Source organism: Zea mays, chromosome 5 (assembly GCF_902167145.1).
Source record: "Zea mays cultivar B73 chromosome 5, Zm-B73-REFERENCE-NAM-5.0, whole genome shotgun sequence".
NCBI classification, from domain to species: Eukaryota; Viridiplantae; Streptophyta; class Magnoliopsida; order Poales; family Poaceae; genus Zea; species Zea mays.
The window spans coordinates 10344106-10355824 of record NC_050100.1 but is presented as its reverse complement, the minus strand read 5'-3'; the positions used below and the strand labels follow the sequence as shown (position 1 = coordinate 10355824).

The 11719-nt window shown below is 48.2% G+C and overlaps 1 pseudogene; it reads left to right on the top strand.

Moving 5' to 3' along the window:
* The first annotated feature begins 209 nt into the window (after nucleotides 1-209).
* On the top strand, nucleotides 210-11485 carry LOC109939626 (BTB/POZ and TAZ domain-containing protein 3-like; annotated as a pseudogene).
* The last annotated feature ends 234 nt before the right edge of the window (nucleotides 11486-11719 follow it).

The following is an 11719-nucleotide window of genomic DNA, read 5'->3' as shown; positions in this document are numbered from 1 at the left end:
CATCTTTAAGTCGGTTCCCTTTTCTGCGAACATGCCGAAGCTTTCCTGCTTCACAGCTTCGGTGCTGTGCCAACCTTCGTATCTTTTGAGCTTCTCCCTTTCTGATACGAGTCCGAAGATACCTGTTCACACATTATACTCCAGAAACATTGTTAAATCATGTTTTGAGGACCTTCGGAAGCCGAAGGTCCCCAACACCGGTGTTTGACATGAGGGACTGGTCACTGGTGTTCGCCAATCTCCAACGCGCGGCTGGGCAGCAGAAGCAGAAGCACCTGGCGAGCGGCTGAGTGGCTGACGGGCGAGCACCTGGCGAAGTGGCAAGCGGCTGAGTGGCTGACCGGCGACCTCCAGCAACCAGCGCGCGGTTGGGCAGCAGAAGCAGAAGCGCGCGGCGACCGGCGAGGTCAACAGAAGCAGAAGCGCGCGGCAAGGTCAGCACTCAGCAGAAGCTCCAGCGTGCGGCGAGGTCAGCGTGCTGGGCCGTGGGTGGGTGGTGACGCGCTGCGCACCTGCGCTTCGTGCGGCGCCTTGTGCTTGTGCGCGCCGCCACGCCCTGCTGGCCGCCGGTCGTGGCAGGTGCTCTCGCCGCGCCGCCGCGGGTCAAAGCTTCCCTCGCTGCGCCGGATTTCGGTTGGATGGGAACTTACGGTGGCCGGTGGGCGGTGGCTGCGAGCAAGACTGCAAGAGAGCGGCTGCTGGGACTGGGAGGGGATTAGGTTTAGGTCTCGGTGGTGTACTGGTGTTGGACTGTTGGTCAGTTGGGCTTGGGCCAGCAATTCGACTGTTCGAGACTGGGGACTGGGGAGACTAATGGCCTGCGTTCATGTTCGGGTATCCGTGGGTGAAGTGAGAAACCCGGACCCGAACCCGAAAAGGTGTGGGTTGGGTTCGGATCACACCCGTGGGTGAAAAAACGCACACGCGCCCGCACCCGTCGGGTCGGGTACCCGACGGGTACCCGAACCCGTTGGTGAAATTGCCATGCCTACTTGGTGCTACTACCTACATCCTGGCCATGTTAGTACGATAACTAATCACACCCATTATCGATCAATTTGTGTTGATTTATTAATGTGATTTGTTTCTTCCTCTCCAATCTCTCTTAATTCTATTGCTTGTGCTTGATTTTATATCAATTGAGTTGCTCCTAAAGTAATTTCGTAATCATTTGAGCAACTTGCAAGAAGAACCATGTCTCTCCGATTAATCTTATTCTCGTTCTAACACCTAACCGAAGTTAAAGTTTGTGTTTTAAGTTATAAATTTCAAGTTTCGTCTATTTACCCCTCTAGACGACTTTCAGTTAAATTTCTTACAACCTCTTACGACACACGAAGCAGTTCCAGGAATACAAAGGCTTGTCGCCGTGTCCCTGAAGGCATCTTCAATTCCTAGGATAGGTTGTTCTTAGAGGGATACCAATCTGATCTCCGTGTTCCGACAGACAGTGGCACTGAGATTCTCTCACATTCATGTGTTCTTGTGAGTTCAGCTCTTTGAATCTTCTCCTGTGATTTGGCGCTTATGTGCCACCTTCGTGTCTTCCTCTTCTGCAGGGTGTCAAATCTCCTGTCGTAAGAGTTGAGAGTTATGTTGGAGGAAGCTAAATATGTATCCGTATTTCTAGCGCACCTTCAGAAGCAGTATGTGTTTTCATCAGATTCTTTTATTCTTCACAATATGGTTGGTATCTAGTCATTTGTATACATAATTTACTGTCCACTAAAGATCAGATTTCGGCCCAAACAGTTTGCAGTGACTGAAGCTGGTGACCGTGCATATTTTTCTTCGTCTTCTGATGTGTTCAGTTTTCTATAAGAAACAAACGCTCTGATATATTTATTTGTTTTGTTTGGTGAAGTTTTAGGCAGGAACAGATGAAGGAGCACGTTCTACATTTGGTTGAACTCTCCCATGTCTTCATGGTGCTGTTGACGCCTTTTGGGAGCGCCAATTACTCAAGAAGAACCGTGGCGGTGCCCTCTGCACAGGGGCGGACGGTCCGCGCGTGGGGCCGGACGGTCCGCGGCCTGGTGCGAGGCGCGGTGGTACTCTCTGGTCAGGGGCGGACTGTCCGCGGCCTGGGGCCGGACGGTCCGCGACCTGGTGCGCGGCTAGGGCTTCTCTGCCTGATGATCGGACGGTCCGCGCCCTAGGGCCGGACGGTCCGCGCGTACGCAGGGGCGACGGAAGTCGCCGGCGGCGGCCTGGATCTCGCTCCCGGGAGGGACCCCGTCGGGGAGGAGAGATCCTAGGGGTTGTCTAGGCTCGGGCCGGCCGACCTAGACTCCTCCAATCGGCGTAGAGTCGAAGAGAGGCGAAGAATTTGGGATTGAGAGGCTAAACCTAAACTAGACTAGAACTACTCCTAGGATAAAATGCGAATAAAAGTTGTATTGATTCGATTGTTGATGATTACAAATCGGCCGTAGACCTCTCTATTTATAGAGGAGGGGGGCTGGACCCTTTACACAACTGATTCCGAGCTAATCCCGCGAATATAGCTAACAACCGTAGCACAAAACTCGGAACCCTAATCTGTTCTGCGCACGCGCGGACCGTCCGGCCCACAGGCGCGGACCGTCCGGACCGCGGACCGTCCGGCCTCAGGGCCGGACCGTCCGCACGCTCACTTTTGGTTCGAACATATGCCCCCCTGCCTTTTGGTGGAGTTGGGCGAACCAAAAGCAACTAACTCGATGTGATCACATCAGTTCTCTTAGGCATCTTGCCACATACTAGGATGGTATTGTTTGAGGAAACGCCCATTCAAAGCCTTTGGTAAATCCTTGCCTTGTAATGTTTGTAGCAAATAGGCGTTACCAGACATTATCTGTTTCACTTTATAAGGACCCTCCCAGCTTGGCGACCATTTCCCGAACTTTCGGTCTTTATTCCTTAGAGGCAGAATGGTCTTCCACACCAAGTCTCCTACTTGGAATGATTTTGCTTTGACCTTCTTGTTGTAGGCCCTGGCTACCATGATCTTGTCCTTTTCTATTGCTCCCAAAGCTATCATCCTCTTGTCAGTCACCTCATCAATATTATCCATCATTGAATTATAATAATCAGTAGTAGTTAGATCATTTTGTCTGGCAAACCTGACAGCATTCAAACTTATTTCCACAGGTAACACTGCTTCCTGCCCATAGACAAGCTCAAAAGGAGATACTTTAGTAGCACTATGCTTAGATATTCTATGAGCCCATAAAGCTTCAGACAAAATCTTATGCCAATGTCTAGGATTATCAGATACCTTTTTCTTTATCAAATTAATCAATGTCCTATTACTAGACTCGGCCTGTCCATTGGCCTGAGCATAATATGGAGACGAATTAAGCAGCTTAATTCTGTATAATTCAGCAAATTCACGTACCTCCTTTGACATAAAAGAAGTACCTTGATCTGTAGTCAAGGTCTGGGGAATGCCGAATCTATGAATAATATGCTCAGTTATGAACTCAATTACCTCCTTGTGCGTCATGTTCCTTAGAGCAACGGCTTCAGTCCATTTGGTGAAATAGTCAGTGGCAACTAACACAAACCGATGCCCCTTTGATGATGAAGGATGAATTTCTCCAATAAAGTCTAATCCCCATCCTCTGAATGGCCAAGGCTTGATGATAGGATGTAATTCGGCTGCAGGGACCAACTGTAGGTCGCCGAATTTTTGACACACTTGGCACCCCTTGTAGTACTTGAAACAATCAGCTGTCATACTAGGCCAATAAAAACCAGACCTTCGCAACAACCACTTCATCTTTGGAGCTGATTGATGGGTACCACAAATTCCTTCATGTACTTCGGCCATGGCTAATATAGCATCATCTGGGCCCAAGCACTTAAGCAGGACATCATTAACCGTTCGGCGGTAAAGTTCATCACTTATCAAAACATACTTGAAAGCTGTTCGCCGAATGTTCTTATCTGTCCTGATATTGGGATTTTGCAAATAATTAAGTATAGGTGTCCTCCAATCACTTGTATCGGCTTCATTGTCAGCCGAATCGATTAAGAGAACCTTTCTGGTAACTTCGGACGGTCCGGCGTCAACACGCGGACGGTCCGCGACCTGGGAATTTGGCTCTGCACTGGTTATCAGATTTTCAGTTTTGTGAAATTTCCCTCTCTTTATCCGGTAACCCGATGCATCTTGTGCCAAGTTGTTAGCTCTATGATTCTCAACTCTAGAGATATGCTGAATACTGAATTCATCAAAAGAATGGATTATGCTCCAACATTTCTCAAGATAACTATTTAGAGTACCATCAAGACATTGATATTCTTCTAACACTTGTTGGACAACCAGCTGAGAATCACCAAATACCTTCACATGTTTTACTCCCATACCATTTAACAGTTCTAAACCGAATAGGAGGGCCTCATATTCAGCTTGATTATTAGTGCAATATGTTTTCAATCGGCTAGAGAAGTCAAAGGAGACATTACTTGGTGAAACAAGCACAATGCCAATTCCTTGCCCTTCATTGCAAACCGATCCATCAAAATATAAAGTCCAAGGAGTAATAGTGAGGTATGACATGTCTAGTTCATGAATATCATTAACCCGATGTTCTACAATGAAATCCGCTATGACTTGTCCCTTCATAGATTTCAAGGGTTCATAGGCCAAGTCATATTCTACGAGTGCATAGGCCCACTTACCAATTCTACCACTCATAATTGGGTTATGCAACATGTATTTGATCACATCGGCTTGACCAGAAACAGTGCAATGACTAGACAATAAATAGCATCTACATTTGGTGCATGCAAAAAACAAGCATAAGCATAACTTTTCAATAAAAGTGTACCTTGTTTCAGCATCCACCAACCTTCGGCTTAGATATGTCACCACATGCTCCTTCCCCTCGGTTTCTTGTGTCAGAACAGCCCCAATGACCTTATCCTCAGTCGCAATGTATAATCAGAATGGTACTCCTGCTCGTGGTGCTTTTAATACGGGAGCCGAAGATAAGTATTTTTTGATGAGATCAAATGCTTCTTGTTGTTCTGCCCCCCAAGCGAATACGGCATCATTCTTAAGCCGAAGAATAGGGGTGAACGCATCAATCTTCCCGGCTAGGTTAGAAATAAACCTTCGTAAATAATTCACCTTGCCGAGAAACCTTTGTACCTCGACCTTACAGGTCGGAGGTCCCACATTCCGAATAGACTTGATTCGGTCAGGGTCTATTTCTATACCATGTTCATGTATGACAAATCCTAAAAACTTACCAGCCGACACTCCAAAAGCACATTTACGTGGGTTCATTTTCAAACCATACTGACGCATTTTATCAAAGGCTTTGCGCAAATCAGCTATATGAGAACTAAACTCAGCCGATTTGACTACAATATCATCAATGTAAACTTCCACGGTGTTTCCTAACAATTCATGGAAGATCAAATTCATAGCCCTCTGATAAGTAGCACCAGCATTTTTTAGGCCAAATGTCATGACAACCCATTCAAATAAACCAATGAAGCCTGGACATATAAAGGCCGTTTTAGACGCATCTTCTTCGGCCATGAAAATTTGATTATATCCGGCATTACCATCAAGGAAGCTAATAATTCTATTTCCTGATGCATTATTGATTAATGTATCGGCTATGGGCATGGGATATTCGTCTTTAGGAGTTGCTCTATTTAAATTGCGAAAATCAATGCATACTCTAAGTTTACCTGACTCCTTCTTCTCCACCGGCACAATATTGGAGACCCATTCTGCATATCTGCAAGGTCTGATAAAATCAGCTTCTAGCAGCCGGTGGATTTCGTCCTTGATGCGTGGGAGAAGATCTGGACAAAATGTTCTAGCTCTTTGCTTGAAAGGTCTGAAACCAGATTTAATAGGCAGCCGATGCTCTACGATCTCTCGGCTTAATCCAGGCATTTCAGTATAATTCCAAGCAAAGCAATCTGAATATTCCTTCAATAGACCGATCATCTCATCTCTAGGATCGGTCTCCAGGGTCTTGTTTACAAAAGTCGGCCTTGGAGTTTTACCATCTCCTATGTCAATCTCCTCCAAAGGATCGGCCGATGTAAACCCCTGTCCTAGTTTATCAAGATCTCTGAATTCCTCTATCATGTCCCCCACAGAGGAATCAGATGATCTTTGTGTGATGGCGGACTTTCCGGTCTCGTGGACCGGATCACCCGTAATACTGTCTTTTCGCTGTGGTAGATGTTCGGTCTTAAAGTCCGAACTCTTTTGTGAAAGACCAGACCATCCGGCCTTGGCGGCCGAACTGTCCGTGACCAAAGACTCATGAACTTTGTGTGTATTCATCATTTAACTTTATTTAGGATTTAGCCGATTCTCCATCGGCTCTAGCATTACAGGAATGAAACCTTTCTTATCTATACTTATGAATTGATAATCAGAAAAGTCTACTCCTGTGAGACATGTAGCAGTCTCATAAGTCCAGAGTACAGGGGCATCGGCCACAGCGATGCAGGCCGATACATCAGCATGTACTTGTTCTATGTCATCGCCTACCCATTGTATCAGCATTTGATGTAATGTAGAAGGTATACATTGATTGGCGTGAATCCAATCTCTGCCTAGGATTAAACTGTAATTTCCTTCTACATCAGCGACGAAGAATGCAGCAGCAAGGGTCTTAGTCCCGATGGTTAATTCAACGGACGTGACTCCCCTGGCTTTGATCGAACTATCAGTCCCAACACCGCTGAGGGTCATGTTGGTCTTGACAAGTTCGTCATCTTGTTTACCTAATTTTCTGTATAATGAATAAGGCATTAGATTTACAGCCGCCCCTCCATCTATCAACATCTTAGCAATTGGTATCCCATCAATGTGACCGCGCACGAAGAGCGGCTTTAAATGATTTACCGATTCCTTTGGTTTAGTAAAGGCGGCTTCTTTAGGACCAAAATCAAACTGGGCAACAACAGGTTCATCGTCGCCGATGATAGTACAATCGGCAGAAAATGTAATAATATTTACATCCATACCTGGGCGTTCTGGAGAAACCTCGTAGTCGACCAGGTCTTCTCCCAGCAGGTCGTCCTCTTCCATTGATGTTGTCGTGTCGTTGGAGGCTTCCTGGTGAACGGCGGACGGTCCGCGTGTGGGGGCCGGACGGTCCGCGCTTGGTGCAGGTTGTCCAGAGACTTCCTGGTGAACGGCGGACGGTCCGCGCGCAGAGGCCGGACGGTCCGCGCCTGGTGCAGATTGACTTTCTATTTCTGTGGCCGTTTGTTTTTTCTCAACGGCCTTCGGTCTCCATTTCTTTTGTGGTGGCGGGTATAGTGGATGTGTGTCATTAAATGTCTTTTCCGCCTCCTTCTCCTGGCTCTCCTTTGCTCTTAGGCGCTGTAATTTTCTCTTTTGGGATCGTGTCAATCCCGCTGGGCACCATCGAGGCATGGAGTATTTTGGATCAGCTGTTTTGATGGTAGCTGTATCCTTTTCTGTTGTGTTGGCCGATTCGCCGAAAATCATCGGCCCTTTATTGTCTCCCTGTATGACAACATCTGCAGTGCCTATTTTGATGATGTCCTTTTTTGTTATTCTTTGAGTTGCTACAGGCATATGCCCCCCTGCCGGATTGGTCGGCCTAGGAGGCCGAGTAGTCCGGCAATCTTGTTGGGCCTGTGCCTGGTGACCAGATTCAGCAGCGCTCAATCGGTCTTGCACTGGCGGCGCCAACCTATCAAAAACGGATGTTTGGGGTGCCCCCCAGGTGGGGTACTGTGGCATCCCAAATGGATATGGTGGCATGCCCCACATTTGATTTGGGACATATGGTGGAGGTAAGTATGTGTATGGATATGGCATAGATGGATAAGAAGGTGGAGGGGTCCATGTCGACATGTTAGGTCTCAATTGTACAATAGGACCTTTCATTTCTTCCGATTGGTGAGGTGGTCCAATCGGCCTGACCTGACGTTGCTCATGAATGGGTGAGCGGGGTCGCTTCGGTGGCCGGTCACTGGGGCCGGCCTTCTTTTTCACATATTTAGACAACAATTGATCGAAAGTTGGGCCAGGCTTGATCAGCCGACCAGCTGCTTTAAATGTATTTGTTTTCCACGTACCTATCTCTGGTCGTCGTGGTTTGAAGGTACGTGGTCGCTGCGAGTCCTGAGTACGGCCGGACCGTCCGCTGGAGCTCTCCGGACCGTCCGGTGGGGTCCCGGACCGTCCGCGCCTATGTGTCGGACCGTCCGGGATACGCAGCACGGGTTCCTGCATCTGTCTCCCTGTCTGCGCTTGCCCCCCAGTGCTGGAGGCTGTGATGGTCACCTTTAGGGTCTCCCCTCCATCGGGAGTCTTCTCGGCTACCACTTTTCTGCAAGAAACTTTATGATCCTCATCGGCCTTTTTAGAATTGCCGATGATTGCCTCTTTGCCTTTGCTTTTATCGGCCGTGTTTGGCCGAACCAGGACTTTCTTGCCCTCAAAGTCGATCACGTTCATTGGAAAGGGCTCTGTATCCACCTGCATTTCCTGAAATTTCAATCGTCCCTCATTAATGGCCGATTGAATCTGTCGTCGGAATACATTACAATCATTAGTGGCATGAGAAAATGAGTTATGCCACTTGCAGTATGCACGACGTTTTAGCTCGTCGGCGGATGGAACAGTGTGATTTATTTTAATATTGCCATTTTTGAGTAATTCGTCAAATATTTTATCACACTTACCAACATTAAACGTAAACTTAACCTCCTCTTGCCGTTTCTTTTGAACCGGCTGCAAGGAGGAACAAGCCGAAGATTTGGCCTGTTTTGGCCAAACCATTTCAGCAGCATATACTTCGGCTGATTCGTCATCTGAGCTACTTTGGTCGCATTCTACTATATGTACGTTGTGACGCATTGTTTTAGCAGTTTCTTTGCTCCGGCTTTCGCAAGCCAAAGCCCTCTGGTGTAACTGTGCTAGTGTAAAAAATTGGATGCCTTCTAATCTCTCTTTTAAATAATATCGTAGACCATTAAAGGCTAATCCTACTAGCTGTTTTTCTGCTAAATGAATTTGAAAGCATCGGTTTCTTGTATCGCGGAATCTCCGGATGTAATCATTAACCGATTCGTCTTTTGTCTGTCGCAATGACACTAAATCTACCAAATCCAATTCATAATCACCGGAGAAAAAATGTTCATGAAATTTTTGTTCTAGATCCCCCCATGATGAAATGGAATTAGGAGGCAAAGTGGCATACCATGCAAACGCGGTTCCTGTTAGCGATAATGAAAATAAACGTACGCGAAATGCCTCTGTGTCGGCCAATTCTCCCAATTGTGCTAAGAACTGGCCTATATGTTCGCGTGTGTTTTTCCCTTGATCACCCGAAAATTTTGCGAATTCGGGTATCCTGGTTCCCTGTGGGTATGGGTGGTGATCAAATCGGCTGTCATAAGGTTTCCGATATGATTGCCCCCCAGGGACCATGCTTACTCCGAGCTTATCTCGGAACGCCCCGGCTATTTCTTCCCTTACTATATCAATGGCAGCCGGTGCAAGACCACCGGCTCTCTGGTCAAACATAGGTGGGGTTGGCTGGATATTAGCATGTTGTCTTTCCCCCCATTGGTTTGAGTTACGTGGTGCATTTTCATTTGCCCTATATGGGTCATAGGTTTGATCGTTTCTTTCCGGCCTTCTAGGTGGGGCCGGAAAGCTTTCCTGGGCTTTGGATCCTGAATTAATGGGCTGGTGCATCGCATAGTGTGATGGGAAGTGTTGCTGGGACGGGCGAGGATTCATGTAATAATCCTCCTCAAAATACTCATGCGCGGACTGTCCGGATACGTACCCGGACCGTCCGTGGTTATATGCGGACCGTCCGTCGTTGTATGCGGACCGTCCGACTGGGTAGTTTGGGTTCTGTGCCGTGTGTGGTGGCTCGGGCGCATATCTAGGTAACTCATTAAAAATAGGCCCGACTGTTGCTGGCCCGGACGGTCCGCGCTCACGTGCGGACGGTCCGGGCATGTGCAGATCGGCTGGTTTGCTGCCGATTTGCGGTTGCTTAGGGTATGTGTCCATCGGCATCCCATAAAGGGGTTGTGACTGGTCGTGACAACCTGTAGCCGATGTGTTACACGCGTTATCTCCTAACCCAACCTCGTGTGAAGGAAAATTTGCGATGTTAGACTTATCGAATGCACGTACTAGTCTCTTAACATCGCTTTGCATACCCCCTATGATGCTCTGCATTTGTTCACGCTGCTCTTCTACATAATTTCTAAGAGATTGTAGCTCGTTGGTATTACTTACATTGGGGATATCTGGCGTGGGTTGGAGCGAAGCCGGATCCGTCGCCCGATGTCGGACGACCTTGTTGTTCCTGTCCACTTTGAAGTTGGCCAGAAACTTTGCTTTCGCCTCCTGGATCATCCGCTCCTTGTGCTCCTCGAACTGGAGCTGCTCGTCAGCCGGCAAGGTTTCCCAAGTTGGCTCTATGATGTTGCTTGGAGAAATATCAGAGCTATCCCTTGAACCGGCCATTGAGGGCCGATTTGATGAGCTTAGATATGTCTTCCCCAGCGGAGTCGCCAAAAAGTATGTTGACGCCTTTTGGGAGCGCCAATTACTCAAGAAGAACCGTGGCGGTGCCCTCTGCACAGGGGCGGACGGTCCGCGCGTGGGGCCGGACGGTCCGCGGCCTGGTGCGAGGCGCGGTGGTACTCTCTGGTTAGGGGCGGACTGTCCGCGGCCTGGGGCTGGACGGTCCGCGACCTGGTGCGCGGCTAGGGCTTCTCTGCCTGACGATCGGACGGTCCGCGCCCTAGGGCCGGACGGTCCGCGCGTACGCAGGGGCGGCGGAAGTCGCCGGCGGCGGCCTGGATCTCGCTCCCGGGAGGGACCCCGTCGGGGAGGAGAGATCCTAGGGGTTGTCTAGGCTCGGGCCGGCCGACCTAGACTCCTCCAATCGGCGTAGAGTCGAAGAGAGGCGAAGAATTTGGGATTGAGAGGCTAAACCTAAACTAGACTAGAACTACTCCTAGGATAAAATGCGAATAAAAGTTGTATTGATTCGATTGTTGATGATTACAAATCGGCCGTAGACCTCTCTATTTATAGAGGAGGGGGGCTGGACCCTTTACACAACTGATTCCGAGCTAATCCCGCGAATATAGCTAACAACCGTAGCACAAAACTCGGAACCCTAATCTGTTCTGCGCACGCGCGGACCGTCCGGCCCACAGGCGCGGACCGTCCGGACCGCGGACGGTCCGGCCTCACGCTCACTTTTGGTTCGAACAGGTGCCATCTCTGAAGATGGTCTGTATCGATCAACTCGAGGAATTTACTTGCTTCTAACAACATAGAACGTGTGACGCACCCTGTCCCTTGCTCGTCTATGCCCGAATGGTCATTGGAGATTTCAGGACCATCTCTCTAACAGATGGATGGAAAGTAATGGGACATGTAAATACAAGTACGGAACAAGAGTTGCTTGAGTCTCTTGTCGAAGCTGATACAATGAGTTCTTTGTGATGATTATCTTAGTATTGTTGGTCACATCTAATCCAACCCTGCCTTGCTCGTTCTTAGTACTCAGTAGCTAAAAGAGAAGGAAGGGAAATGACCTTAGTGATTCAGAGTTTGAGTATGTCTGCTCGGAGTCAGCCCGTTCAATCCATAGTTTATTATCTGTTTTCTAGGGACTGTATAGGATGTTCTGTAACCAATGCTTTAATTGAAATCATCTGAAATAAAATAATGAGATTG